At 37.1% G+C, this 15,789-nt stretch overlaps 1 pseudogene; it reads right to left on the reverse strand.

Moving 5' to 3' along the window:
• Positions 1-4,790: 4,790 nt before the first annotated feature.
• LOC132520272 (actin-related protein 3-like) lies at positions 4,791-5,524 on the reverse strand (annotated as a pseudogene).
• Positions 5,525-15,789: the final 10,265 nt, after the last annotated feature.

Below are 15,789 nucleotides of genomic sequence, written 5' to 3' on the forward strand. Positions count from 1 at the left end.
CAACTGCTGAGCCTGTGCGTCTGGAGCCTGTGCTCTGCAACAGGAGAGGCTGCGACAGTGAGAGGCCTGCGCACCGCGATGAAGAGTGGCCTCCGCTTGTCACAAGTAGAGAAAGCCCTTGCACAGAAACCAAGACCCAACACAGACGAAAATAAAAATAAGTAAAAGAAGGCTCAACATTAAAAAAAAAACAAACTTGCACACAAATGTTCATAACAGCATTATTCATAATAGTCAAAAAGTGGAAATAACCTAAATGCTTGTCAACTAATGAACGAATCAATGAAATGTAGTATTGTTTGTACAATGGTATATTATTGGGTCATGTTATGGACTGAATGTTTCTGTCTCCCCTACTGCCCCCCACACTCAAATATTGAAGCCATTACCCCCAATGTGATGATATGAAGAGAAGAGGTCTTTGGAAGGTAATTAGGTTTACATGGGCTCATGAGAGTGGAGCCCACATAATAGGATTGGTAGCCTTATAAGGAAAGGAAAAGACATTAAAGGATCCAGTGAGAAGTTGGCCATCTGCAAGTCAGCAAGAAGGCCCTCACCAAGAACCAAATCTCCAATCTGCTAGCCCCTTTTTCATGGACTTCACAGGCTTCAGAACGATGAGAAATAAATGTTGTTTAAGTCACCCAGTCTATGGTGTTTTGTTATAGCTGCCTGAAATGACTAAGGTCGTGAAAAATGAAGTGCTGATACATGCTACACGTGGATAAACCTTGTTAAGTGAGAGAAGCCAGACACAAAGCCCACCAAAAAAATAAAGTAAAAAAGAAAGAGAGAGAAAAGAAAAAAAGAACAAAGAAGGAACAGGTGCATTAGAACCACCCCAAAATCAGCTGATAGAGATTTAATTGGCATTGCCAGTGATTTCTGTCGTAGGAGAGGGGTTAGAAGAGCAGTCAAAGTAGACAACTGTTTGCATCTGCAACACCACTTTGTGTCTGCTTCTCACAGGTTGGGTCAGTGGCAAATGCTTAGACATGTGAACCAGGAAGAAATTTCAATAAACAGAGGCTGAAACTGGTGTGGTAATACCTGAATGTTGTGAGCATTTCTTTTTTTTTTTTTTTAAAAAAAGAAGATCCAACAGGCTGTTTTTATTTAAAAAAAAATTTTTTTTTTATCAAGAAAAAGAGTCCAAGGAATTAAACTTAATCCAATAGACAGTTGGTCCTTGAACAATGTGGGGTTAGGGGTGTGGACCCTCCACTCAGTGAAAAATGTGTGTATAAGTTATAGTCAGCCCTTCATAGTTCCTCCGTATACGTGGTTTCTCCATATACGTGGTTGCACATCTATGGATTAAATCAACCACAGATTGTGTAGAACTGTAGTATTTACTATCGAAAAAAAATCCACATATAAGTGGACCTGCACAGTTCAAACCCTTGTTGTTCAAGGGTCAACTGTACTAGCTTCTTAGTTCTAAAACACTTGCAGCAAAAACCAATTTTCTTTTAGTGTGAAGGGCAGCATTTCCTAATTACTGGAATTCCTTGGCCCATGAATGAGTAAGGGCAAGTGTCATGAGGCCTCTTAAAGTTAAAAAATTTTTTAAATTCTTTTATTATGGTAACATATAGCATGAAATCTACCATTTTAGCCATTTTTAAGTGTACAGATCAGTGGCATTAAATACATTCACATTGTTGTGTATGAAGCTACTTTTTTTTTTAACATCTTTATTGGAGTATAATTGCTTTACAATTGTATGTTAGTTTCAGCTTCACAACAAAATGAATCAGTTATGTATATACATATATTCCCATATCTCTTCCCGCTTGCGTCTCCCTCCCTCCCACCCTCCCTATCCCACCCCTCCAGGCGGTCACAAAGCACCAAGCTGATCTCCCTGTGCTATGTGGCTGCTTCCCACTAGCTAACTACCTTACTTTTGGTAGTGTATATATGTCCATGCCTCTTTATCGCTTTGTCACCGTTTACCCTTCCCCCTCCCCATAGCCTCAAGTCCATTCTCTAGTAAGTCTGTCTTTATTCCTGTTTCACCCCTAGGTTTTTCATGACATTTTTTTTTTTAAATTCCATATATATGTGTTAGCATACGGTATTTGTCTCTCTCTTTCTGACTTACTTCACTCTGTATGACAGACTCTAGGTCTATCCACCTCATTACAAATAGCTCAATTTCGTCTCTTTTTATGGCTGAGTAATATTCCATTGTATATATGTGCCACATCTTCTTTATCCATTCATCCGATGATGGACACTTAGGTTGTTTCCATCTCTGGGCTATTGTAAATAGAGCTGCAATGAACATTTTGGTACATGACTCTTTTTGAATTATGGTTTTCTCAGGGTATATGCCCAGTAGTGGGATTGCTGGGTCATATGGTAGTTCTATTTGTAGTTTTTTAAGGAACCTCCATACTGTTCTCCACAGTGGCTGTATCAATTTACATTCCCACCAACAGTGTAAGAGTGTTCCCTTTTCTCCACACCCTCTCCAGCATTTATTGTTTCTAGATTTTTTGATGATGGCCATTCTGACTGGTGTGAGATGATATCTCATTGTAGTTTTGATTTGCATTTCTCTAATGATTAGTGATGTTGAGCATTCTTTCATGTGTTTGTTGGCACTCTGTATATCTTCTTTGGAGAAATGTCTATTTAGGTCTTCTGCCCATTTTTGGATTGGGTTGTTTGTTTTTTTGTTATTAAGCTGCATGAGCTGCTTATAAATTTTGGAGATTAATCCTTTGTCCGTTGCTTCATTTGCAAATATTTTCTCCCATTCTGAGGGTTGTCTTTTGGTCTTGTTTATGGTTTCCTTTGCTGTGCAAAAGCTTTGAAGTTTCATTAGGTCCCATTTGTTTACTTTTGTTTTTATTTCCATTTCTCTAGGAGGTGGGTCAAAAAGGACCTTGCTGTGATTTATGTCATAGAGTGTTCTGCCTATGTTTTCCTCTAAGAGTTTGATAGTTTCTGGCCTTACATTTAGGTCTTTAATCCATTTTGAGCTTATTTTTCTGTATGGTGTTAGGGAGTGATCTAATCTCATACTTTTACATGTAGCTGTCCAGTTTTCCCAGCACCACTTATTGAATAGGCTGTCCTTTCTCCACTGTACATTTCTGCCTCCTTTGTCAAAGATAAGGTGACCATATGTGCGTGGGTTTATCTCTGGGCTTTCTATCCTGTTCCATTGATCTATCTTTCTGTTTTTGTGCCAGTACCATACCGTCTTGATAACTGTAGCTTTGTAGTATAGTCTGAAGTCTGGGAGCCTGATTCCTCCAGTTCCTTCTTTCGTTCTCAAGATTGCTTTGGCTATTCGGGGTCTTTTGTGTTTCCATACAAATTGTGAAATTTTTTGTTCTAGTTCTGTGAAAAATGCCAGTGGTAGTTTGATAGGGATTGCATTGAATCTATAGATTGCTTTGGGTAGTAGAGTCATTTTCACAATGTTGATTCTTCCTATCCAAGAACATGGTATATCTCTCCATCTATTTATATCATCTTTAATTTCTTTCATCAGTGTCTTATAATTTTCTGCATACAGATCTTTTGTCTCCTTAGGTAGGTTTATTCCTAGATATTTTATTCTTTTTGTTGCAATGGTAAATGGGAGTGTTTTCTTGATTTCACTTTCAGATTTTTCATCATTAGTATATAGGAATGCCAGAGATTTCTGTGCATTAATTTTGTATCCTGCCACTTTACCAAATTCATTGATTAGCTCTAGTAGTTTTCTGGTAGCATCTTTAGGGTTCTCTATGTATAGGATCATGTCATCTGCAAACAGTGACAGCTTTACTTCTTCTTTTCCGATTTGGATTCCTTTTATTTCCTTTTCTTCTCTGATTGCTGTGGCTAAAACTTCCAAAACTATGTTGAATAACAGTGGTGAGAGTGGGCAACCTTGTCTTGTTCCTGATCTTAGTGGAAATGCTTTCAGTTTTTCACCATTGAGGATGATGTTTGCTGTGGGCTTGTCATATATGGCCTTTATTATGTTGAGGAAAGTTCCCTCTATGCCTACTTTCTGCAGGGTTTTTATCATAAATGGGTGTTGAATTTTGTCAAAAGCTTTCTCTGCATCTATTGAGATGATCATATGGTTTTTCTCCTTCAGTTTGTTAATATGGTTTATCACATTGATAGATTTGCGTATATTGAAGAATCCTTGCATTCCTGGAATAAACCCCACTTGATCATGGTGTATGATCCTTTTAATGTGCTGTTGGATTCTGTTTGCTAGTATTTTGTTGAGGATTTTTGCATCTATGTTCATCAGTGATATTGGCCTGTAGTTTTCTTTCTTTGTGACATCCTTGTCTGGTTTTGGTATCAAGGTGATGGTGGCCTCGTAGAAGGAGTTTGGGAGTTTTCCTCCCTCTGCTATATTTTGGAAGAGTTTGAGAAGGATAGGTGTTAGCTCTTCTCTAAATGTTTGATAGAATTTGCCTGTGAAGCCATCTGGTCCTGGGTTTTTGCTTGTTGGAAGATTTTTAATCACAGTTTCAATTTCAGTGCTTGTGATTGGTCTGTTCATATTTTCTATTTCTTCCTGATTCAGTCTTGGCAGGTTGTGCATTTCTATGACACCCTGCCCGGTAGATGACACGTCTGACTTCTGCACTTCATCTATGTTGGCGGCTGCTGCTTTCTCTTGTTCTTTGATCTGACGAATTTGCTTCACAGTTTCTTTTAAGATTGCACATTTGTCAGGTTTGAAGTTAAAGTTGTCTATATCGTTAAAATTAGCAAAAATCAGCTCTGAAGCTACTTTTTGAAATGTACTTTTTACTTGGTCATTTTTTTCCTTCAAAATATGAGTGACCCTCAAAGTCTCTGCACATCCAGTTAAGTGAGGTCAGTATCCTTGTAGAGAGAAATCTGACACCAATAAGATAATGCTGAATTACTTCATTTACTACTTGTTAGGTAGGTAAATTCTAGATTAGCAAATTCTGGATGAAAAAAGATTTTAGGTTCCAAGGATCTGTCGTAACCAATGTCAATGGAAAATTCTTTCTTTGAGATTGCCTTGATTCTAGTATACTGTTTAATCTACTTGGCCCCTCTGTGTCATACTTGTTAAATTCTTTTACTAAATCTGGGCAGACATAACTGTAGCACTCCTTTACTTCCATTGCTGTTTCCAGGGATTGCCCTAGAGGAATTCCTACTTCTTGGCCTCTCAGCAGTTGCTGAATGAAATACAGTACAGCTCACCTTGTGACTGGAATGTGCTTACCTCAGCTGCCAATCACATGTCCTGTAGCCACAGAAAGGACAGGAGTGACAGCATCTTAATACCAGTCACTATCAGTTTTCCTACATGTCTTGTTGCTCAGGATGCTGTTAATGCAAGCACAGCCTGCATGGCTATGTACAAGCCTGGAATATTGAAGTACTCAAACCATATTTCAGTAGTGTATTCTATTTTCAGGAGCATTTAGTGGAGATTTAATCAAAAGAAAGTAATGACATTCAGGTTGTGCTTTGAGTATTGAGAGAACATTTGCTCTATAAACCTTTCCATTAGGTGACAGCCTTAAACTATACCATGATAGACTGACCACTTTATGGTACCTGTGGCTTTTTCTATTACTTCTTTTTCACCTCTAATTTTGTTTATTTGGCCTCTCTTTTTTTCTTAGTGAGTCTGGCTGAAGGTTTATCAATTTTGTTTATATTTTCAAAAAAACCAGCTCTTAGGTTCATTAATCTTTCTATTGTGTTTTTTTTTTCTTTTTTGGTCTCTAGTTATTTCTGCTCTGATCTTTATTATTTCCTTCCTTCTGTAAACTTCGGGCTTTTTCTAAGTCTGTCAGATGGAAAGTTAGGTTGTTTATTTGAGATTTATCTTGTTTCTTGTGGTAGGCCTGTATCACTATAAACTTTCCTCCTAGAACTGCTTTTGCTGTGTCCTATAGATTTTAGAAAGTTGCATTTCTATTTTCATTCATCTCAAGGTATTTTTTGATTTCGTCTTTCATTTCTTTGTCGATTCACTCTTTTCTTAGTAAGATGTTGTTAGTCTCTACATGTCTGTGTTTCCTCCATTTTTCTTCCTGTAATTGATTTCTAGTTTCATACTGTTGTGGTTGGAAAAGTTGTTTAATATAAATAATTTCAATTTTCTAAATTTATTAAGACTTGTTTTGTGGCCTAACATGTTATCTATCCTGGAGAAAATTCCATGTGCACTTGAAAAGAATGTGTATTCTGCTGGGGTTTTTTGTTTGTTTATTTGGTAGAATGTTCTGCAGATATCTATTAAGACCATCTGGTGTAATGTGTCATTTAAGGCCACTGTTTCCTTATTAATATTCTGTTTGGTCGATCTGTCCACTGATGTAAGTGGTATATTCAAGTATCCTACTATTATTGTATTACTGTCAATTTCTCCCTTTATGTCTGTTAATATTTGCTTTATATATTTAGGTGCTCCTATATTAAATGCATATATATTTATGAATGCTATATCCTCTTCTTGGATTGACCCCTTTATCATTATATAATGGTCATCTTTGTCTTTTGTTACAGACTTTATTTTAAAATCTGTTTTTTCTGATATGAGTATTGCTATCCCAGTTTTCTTTTCATTTCCATTTGCATGGGTTATTTTTTTCTATTCCTTTACTTTCAGTCTTCTGTTCTTCCTTGATGAGTTAGTGTCTTAATTCCTTCTTCTTCCCAGTAAAAGCCAATTCTCATAGCCTTCATTCATAATAAGTGTAAATAATGTCAAATACATTATGGTATTATTCTTCCAAGGGTATTTACATTTTCTAAATTGAAGGTATAATGGCTTAGTATGGCATTTGAATAATTATTTTCACAATGAGAAAAGATTTCTTTTTCAAAAATAGATTGTTTTGTTTTGAAATTCTTACTGACATTTAAAATTTTGAGAAATATTATGCAGTGGTTTGACATACATTAGAACTCTGGAGAGAGAATAAAACTGTTAGCAGAAAAGAGAAGCTATCTGTGGGCTTACACAGGATAGTATCTCACTTTCTTCTTTCCTCTTCTTTTTTGAAGAAGTGGCAAAGAATGATTTCCTTTTCACCTTGGCTCTGAAGGATATGTTTTATGTGTTGGCAAGTCTTACCCTTGCACATAAATGAATTATACTAATAGTAACCCGAATCTCATAGCATTATTAGTGTTTGATTTGATTCTGGGGAGAATTAACCAGGTACCACTCCATAATCAAACAGCAGGCAATAGCATTTAAAGTAGTTGCCTGTCTGTAGGCAAGGTTGTCCATAAATTCCAAATATTTCATAGACCACCCACCCAGATAACTCTGGTGGGACACACACATACACAGGGAACCACCACTAAGAGACAAGCACTCAGGATTAGGTAGGTCATGGTCACCAGCCACTGGCAGGCTTTGGCAAGAGCATCAGTTGTCATTTTCTACTATGGGGGTTTGCTTTGTGTCCAGAGCCCATATCAAACACATTGCTGCAACTGAGCAGATTGTCAGCCACAGTAAGTTTCATGGAAATGTTTTCCTGCACTTCTCTGATGCATATAAATAAAGTGAAAATCCTGCTTTTCTTTCTTCAGAAACTGAAATGTAAAGATTATGAGGGACAGGTATGATCACAACATAGCAGTTCTTGAAAACATATTCTATAGCTTAAACCAAATCGTTTTCTTCCCATGAGTGAATTGTCTAGCAGTATAAGTTTCTGAAAAGCCTGTATAATCAGAATTCCAGAAATACCTGAACCCAGGTGAATCCTACCACAAAGCGTGTTGGGACTTCACATCGTAGTCCCCTTGACAGGGGCACATATAAAATTGATGTTGAAGTTTGGTCTTAGGTTAGTTGTTTGTGTTCTTATTTATTTCCCCTGCTATTTCTTGGTGAGAGGGAGTATTTTAACTCTTTCTTCTTCCTAGTTAAAGCCAATTCTTCTTCTGTTATTTTTAGTTTGAAGTTGTGACATTTACTCCATATTTTCCTTTCAAATGGGAAAACTGATGAAAATACTTTGTAAACTGTGATGTGCCATTCATTTTTTAAACTATCATGATTTATAAGGTTTTAAAATTGCATTTGGCACTATTTACAGAAAGGATTTTTTTTTTTTTTTTTTTTTTGCGGTACACGGGCCTCTCACTGTTGTGGCCTCTCCCATTGCAGAGCACAGGCTCTGGATGCGCAGGCTCAGTGGCCATGGCTCATGGGCCTAGCCGCTCCGCGGCATGTGGGATCTTCCTGGACCGGGGCACGAACCCGTATCCCCTGCATCAGCAGGCGGACTCTCAACCACAGCGCCACCAGGGAAGCCCCAGAAAGGATTTTTTTAGTGGTTATGGATTATGTTTCTGGTAGTATCTTACCCAGAAGATGTCTCTTGTCCAGGGCATATGTCTATAAGAAGCAAATTATTCCTTCTGCTTGCATTGCTACATGCTTTGAAGAAAGGGCCCTATAGCTACCAGCAGAAGCCAGAGCTAAATCTGTGATTCAAATAATGCCAACAGCACTTCTGCTTAGATAATTATATGAAGACAGATGGGATTAATTAGGAGCACTATATAGTCACAACCGAGGCACCAGCTTTGGTTCCATTCCTGTGGCTCCCTGGTGCCACTATTAATCTCAGAATTTTAGGTAGTGATGGTAGAGTCCAGACTCACCACCACCATCAGGGAACTTTGAGGAGAGTTTTAAGACACTTTGAGGAGAGTTTTAAGGGCCTAGGCTTCTCCCTGCTACTGCTGTTTTGCCCACATTTGCAAAAGATTTGGTTCAGTAGGAGGAACAGAGCAGAGAGAAGCCCTGTACTGAGGGCAAGTGATGGTGAAAGGGCCAAGTTTTCTGCATGGTGGTCAGATTGGGGTGGCAGCTGCTCCTGCCACCAGTTTTATCCAGGTTTTCCTCCCAGATCTGTGGGAGACCTAGTCCTCTGACCCAGCCTTATGTCTCGAGAGGTGGGACCTGGATGGAATGGGCTGAGGCCAAACCAAGAATTTGCGGCAAGGAGAAATTTATGTTCTTGTTAAAGGCAAGGTTGACCTGGGATGCAAAGAAATGTCTGAATCCTGCAGTCCAAGCAGGGAGGTGGAGAACAAAAACTCTGATGTGAAAGGTTAACAACAGAGAATGGGAAAGATGGAATAAACTATGCAGACCCTGGAAAACCCTTCTGAGACAACAAAGCATCCATTCCTTCAATGCCTTTTGGCCTGAAATGTGATTGATGTGAAAGCAATGTTCCTTTTACTTTAGGTTTTCATTGCCTGTAGCTCCTTACCTCTGAATTGTTGGATCTGAGACCTTGTTGAGCTATGTGAGGACTTAGAAACCCAGTCTTTTCCTTCTCACCCTCACCAGGGGATATTTGATGCACTTGTCTGGCGAGTGTTCCTAATGTAGAGGTCTAGACATCAAGCTTTAGGAGTAGAAACTCCCATGAAAATATCATAGCAGGTTTGTACATTAAATGATTATTTCTGAAGACAAATATGTACATACTAGTTCATGTGTGCAATCAGAATAAATTTGTTAATGATGAGGAAGGAGTTAATGTAACTGGACTGTGACCCAGTTTGCCCCTGACTACCAGGGGATGCTCCACCTAGGATGAGGGGGAAGAAGGCAGGTAATCCAATCCTAGACAATGTGATTCTGGACCTTTAGGTAATTAGGCTAATGATCTATGCTAGCTGGAGTGCTCTTAGTAAGATGTCCTTGAAAACTGACATGAAAGCTAGGGTATAAAACAGAGATGTATCATAAATAAAATGTTCCCTTACTCTGTGAGATAACCCCATATATCCTCCGTTGGAGAGCTCATCTATCATTTTGGACCAGAGAGTGAGTGCTCATCATAAGAAGGGAGGCCACCTCAATGTCCCCAAATCCTCTCTGCTTTGTCTGAGCCCATGGATTACCTGACTCTTTTACATCATTATGAAGGCTTGATACTGGGTAAGATATTGATTTGTGTGAGTCTAATCCTTTGTATTAGCACAGGCACTAATTAACTAGAGCAAAGAAAACAAAGAAAATGGTACCAAGTACATGTGCCTGTCTTCTAAGGTCCACTTTCTATACTTAGCTCTTGTTAAATATTTTAATTTATGGGGAAGAGTAAAAAATGAAATAAAAGAGAAAAAATTTAAATCAGGTTCTTTAAGTATTCAATGGATTAATTTTTTTCTATTTTTTTATGTGGTAAAATGCATATAACAACTTACCATTTTAATTTTTAAGTGTACAATCCAGTGGCATTAAAAACTTTCACACTGTTGTGCAACCATCATCACTATCCATTTCCAGAACTTTTTTTATCATCCCTGACAGAAGCTCTATAGCCATTAAATAATAACTCCCCAGCACCTGGTATCTTCTATTCTTCTTACTGTCTTCATGAATTTACCTACTTCAGGCACCTCATGTAAGTGGAATCATATAATACTTGTCCTTTTGTGTCCAGCTTATTTCACTTAGCATAATGTTTGCAAGATTCATCCATATTGTAATATGTATCAGGATTTCATTCCTTTCTAAAGGTCAATAATATTCCATTTTACATGTATACCACACTTTGTTTATCCATTAATCTGATGATGGACATTTGGGTTGTTTCCTCATTTTGGCTAGTGTGAATAATGCTGCTATAAACATTAGTGTATAAGTATCTGTTTGAGTCCTTGTTTTCAGTTCTGTTGGGTATATATCCAGAAGTGGAATTGCTGGATCATATGGTAATTCTATATTTCACTTTTGAGGAACTGCCATACTGTTTTCCACAGTGGCTATGCCAATTTACATCCCCACCAACAATGCAACAAGGATTCCAATTTCCCCACACTCTTGCCAACACTTGTTATTTTCTAGTATTTTTTTTATGATTGCTACCTAATGGATGTCTTATCTATCTTTTAGCCAAGTCTCATTATTAAATAACAATAAATTTAATAATATTTTACTGCTTACTAGCTTGTTCCTATGAGCAGCTAGTTGCAACTTTCTGGCCAGTCTTGCCTCTGGAACAACCTTGCCCCTGAAGCAAAACTGCTGAGACTGAACTGCTTAGCTGTCTCTTTGGGGGGTCTTTGCTGATGTCATTTCCCTCTTCTCACCTCCAGCCAACCTCTTTGGGAAACTGATGGGTGAATAATAGAGAAGCTTGTTGGACAACTTGGAATTCAACAAAAAGAGTTCAGGAGTAATAAGTTTGCATCAACTTTCTTTACAGGATCCTTCTATAGTGTGTCATCTTACTCAGCTTTGACTATTCATGCAGGTTAAGAGGGATTTGACATATCTGGCCTGATCCATTGCTGTGTTCATTATTCTCTTCTTCTTGGTATGGTTTACCTTCTAGAAACTTAAAAGGTATATTTGTTTAAGGAAGGTGATTTTTATTTCCTAATGTAATGATCATTGATATTTCAAATACATATTCAGTAAATATCATTGAGGAATTTATATTACTGATTGCTTAAGCCATCATTGCCTTAAAAGTGCATGCACATTCTGAATGTCAGAGATTGGTTTTTTCATTATTGTTGTTAGTAAAAGCAGTATCTGTTCACTTTAGATCTTTAGGGCCTGTCTGCTTCTGTTACTGCTGAAGCCCAAACATTCGAACTGCAGTTGGCACTACAGAGATGGGAAGCCAGACTGGGGCCTGTTTTGCCTCCTGGTTGTTGATAAAGCTGTCAGCCAGGTTGTGGGGGCAGAATTCTGGCAAGACTAGTGTTCAGAATTTCTTAAGCTTAGCCAACTGGCAATGGATGTCATCCAGGAGATGAATATGACACCCTAATTCCCTGCTCCATAAAAATACACACATCCATCATAATATTTCATTTTGATTTTTCTGTGATACACTGTGGGCTGCAGAAATCTCTAAATAGGATCAATTAGGAGAAACTGAATGCAATGTGACATTTTTAACATTTGTTTGTTTGTTTGTTTTATGTTTTTTGAATTATTGAATTTTATTTCATTTATTTTTTTATACAGCAGGTTCTTATTAGTCATCCATTTTATACACATCAGTGTATATCTGTCAATCCCAAACTCCCAATTCATCATACCCCTACCCCCACCTGCTTTCCCCCCTTGGTGTCCATACATTTATTCTCTATATCTGTGTCTCAATTTCTGCCCTGCAAACCGGTTCGTCTGTACCATTTTTCTAGGTTCCACATATATGCGTTAATATATGTTATTTGTTTTTCTCTTTCTGACTTACTTCACTCTGTATGACAGTCTCTAGATCCATCCACCTCTCTACAAATGACCCAATTTCGTTCCTTTTTATGGCTGAGTAATATTCCATTGTATATATGTACCACATCTTCTTTATCCATTCATCTGTCAATGGGCATTTAGGTTGCTTCCATGACCTGGCTATTGTAAATAGTGCTGCAATGAACACTGGAGTGCATGTGTCTTTGTGAATTACAAAGGTTTTCTCTGAGTGGGATTGCTTGGTCATATGGTAGTTCTATTTTTAGTTTTTTAAGGAACCTCCATACTATTATCCATAGTGGCTGTATCAATTTACATTCCCACCAACAATGCAAGAGGGTTCCCTTTTCCCCACACCCTCTCCAGCATTTATTGTTTGTAGAATTTCTGATGATGCCCATTCTGACCGGTGTGAGGTGATACCTCATTGTAGTTTTGATTTGCATTTCTCTAATAATTAGTGAGGCTGAGTAGCTTTTCATGTGCTTCTTGGCCATCTGTATATCTTCTTTGGAGAAATATCTATTTAGGTCTTCTGCCCATTTTTGGATTGGGTTGTTTGGTTTTTTGATATTGAGCTGCATGAGCTGTTTATATATTTTGGAGATTAATCTTTTGTCCATTGATTCGTTTGCAAATATTTTCTCCCATTCTGAGGGTAGTCTTTTTGTCTTGTTTGTAGTTTCCTTTGCTGTGCAAAAGCTTTTAAGTTTCTTTAGGTCCCATTTGTTTATTTTTGTTTTTATTTCCATTACTCTAGGAGGTGGATCTAAAAAGATCTTGCTGTGATTTATGTCAGAGTGTTCTTCCTATGTTTTCTTCTAAGAAGTGTCCAGTCTTACATTTAGGTCTGTAATTGATTTTGAGTCTATTTTTTGTGTATGGTGTTAGGGAGTGTTCTAATTTCATTCTTTTACATGTAGCTGTCCAGTTTTCCCAGCACCACTTATTGAAGAGACTGTCTTTTCTCCACTGTATATCCTTGCCTCCTTTGTCATAGATTAGTTGACCATAGGTGCATGGGTTTATCTCTGGGCTTTCTATCTTGTTCCATTGATCAATATTTCTGTTTTTGTGCCAGTACCATATTGTCTTGATTACTGTAGCTTTCTAATATAGTCTGAAGTCAGGGAGTCTGATTCCTCCAGCTCCATATATTTCCCTCAATAATGCTTTGGCTATACGGGGTCTTTTGTGTCTCCATACAAATTTTAAGATTTTTTTCCTCTAGTTCTGTAAAAAATGCCATTGGTAATTTGATAGGGATTGCGTTGAACCTGTAAATTGCTTTGGGTAGTAGAGTCACTTTCACAATATTGATTCTTCCAATCCACAAATATGGTATATCTCTCCGTCTGTTGGTATCATGTTTAATTTCTTTCATCAGTGTCGTATAGTTTTCTGCATACAGGTCTTTTGTCTCCCTAGGTAGGTTTATTCCTAGGTATTTTATTCATTTTGTTGCCATGGTAAATGGGAGTGTTTCCTTAATTTCTCTTTCAGATTTTTCATCATTAGTGTATAGGAATGCAAGAGATTTCTGTGCATTAATTTTGTATCCTGCAACTTTACCAATTTCATTGATTAGCTCTAGTAGTTTTCTGGTAGCATCTTTAGGATTCTCTATGTGTAGTATCATGTTATCTGCAAACAGTGACAGTTTTACTTCTTCTTTTCCAATTTGTATTCCTTTTATTTCTTTTTCTTCTCTCATTGCCATGGCTAGGACTTCCAAAACTATTTTGATAACAGTGGTGAGGGTGGACATCCTTGTCTTTTTCCTGATCTTAGAGGAAATGCTTCAGTTTTTCACCTTTGAGAATGATGTTTGCTGTGGGTTTGTCGTATATGGCCTTTATTATGTTGAGATAGGTTCCCTCTATGCCCACTTTCTGGAGAGCTTTTATCATAAATCGGTGTTGAATTTTGTCAAAAGCCTTTTCTGCATCTATTGAGATGATCATATGGTTTTTATCCTCCAATTTGTTAATATGGTATGTCACATTGATTGATTTGCATATATTGAAGAATCCTTGCATCCCTGGGATAAATCCCACTTGATCATGGTGTATGATCCTTTTTAATGTGTTGTTGAATTCTGTTACTATTTTGTTGAGGATTTTTGCATCTATATTCATGAGTGATATTGGTCTGTACTTTTCTTTTTTTGTAGTATCTTTGTCTGGTTTTGGTATCAGGGTGATGGTGGCCTCATAGAATGAGTTTTGGAGTGCTCCTTCCTCTACAGTTTTTTGGAAGAGTTTGAGAAGGATGAGTGCCAGCTCTTCTTTAAAGTGTGGTAGAATTAACCTGTGAAGCCATCTGGTCCTGGACTTTTGTTTGTTGGAAGATTTTTAATCACAGTTTCCATTTCATTACTTGTGATTGGTCTGTTCATATTTTCTATTTCTTCCTGGTTCAGTCTTGGAAGGTTGTACCTTTCTAAGAATTTGTCCGTTTCTTCCAGGTTGTCCATTTTATTGGCATAGAGTTGCTTGTAGTAGTCTCTTAAGATGCTTTGTATTTCTGCAGTGTCTGTTGTAACCTCTCCTTTTTCATTTCTAATTTTATTGATTTGAATCCTCTCCCTCTTTTTCTTGATGAGTCTGGCTAATGGTTTATCAATTTTGTTTATCTTCTCAGAGAACCAGCTTTCAGTTTTATTGATCTTTGATATTGTTTTCTTTGTTTCTATTTCATTTATTTCCACTCTGATCTTTATGATTTCTTTCCTTCTAACTTTGGGTTTTGTTTGTTCTTCTTTCTGTAGTTTCTTTAGGTGTAAGGTTAGATTGTTTATTTGAGATTTTTCTTGTTTCTTGAGGTACGCGTGTATAGCCCTAAACTTCCCTCTTAGAAGTGCTTTTGCTGCATCCCACAGGTTTTGGATCATTGTATTTTCATTGTCATTTGCCTCTAGGTATTTTTTGATTTCCTCTTTGATTTCTTCAGTGATCTCTTGGTTATTTAGTAACGTATTGTTTATCCTTCATGTGTTTGTGTTTTTTACTTTTTTTCCCTGTGTTTGATTTCTAATCTCATAATGTTGTGGTTAGAAAAGATGCTTGATATGATTTCAATTTTCTTATATTTACTGAGGCTTGATTTGTGACCCAAGATATGATCTATCCTGGAGAATGTTCCATGTGCACTTGAGAAGAAAGTGTAATCTGCTGTTTTTAGATGGAATATTCTATAAATATCAATTAAATGTATCTGGGCTATTGTGTCATAAATTTGTATTCCTTTTATATGTATTCCTTTTATTGTGTCATTATTGACACAATAATGATGACAATAATGTGTCATTATTAAAGCTTGTGTTTCCTTATTAATTTTCTGTATGGATAGTCTGTCCATTGGTGTAAGTGAGGTGTTAAAGTCCCCCACTCTTATTGTACTGTCGATTTCCTCTTTTGTAGCTTTTAGCAGTTGCCTTATGTATTGAGGTGCTCCTATTTCGTGTGCATATATTTATATATATATAAGTATATATATATTTATATATATATTTATAATTGTTATATCTTCTTCTTGGATTGATCCCTTGATCATTGTGTAGTGTC

Source organism: Lagenorhynchus albirostris, chromosome 5 (genome assembly GCF_949774975.1).
Source record: "Lagenorhynchus albirostris chromosome 5, mLagAlb1.1, whole genome shotgun sequence".
NCBI lineage: Eukaryota > Metazoa > Chordata > Mammalia > Artiodactyla > Delphinidae > Lagenorhynchus > Lagenorhynchus albirostris.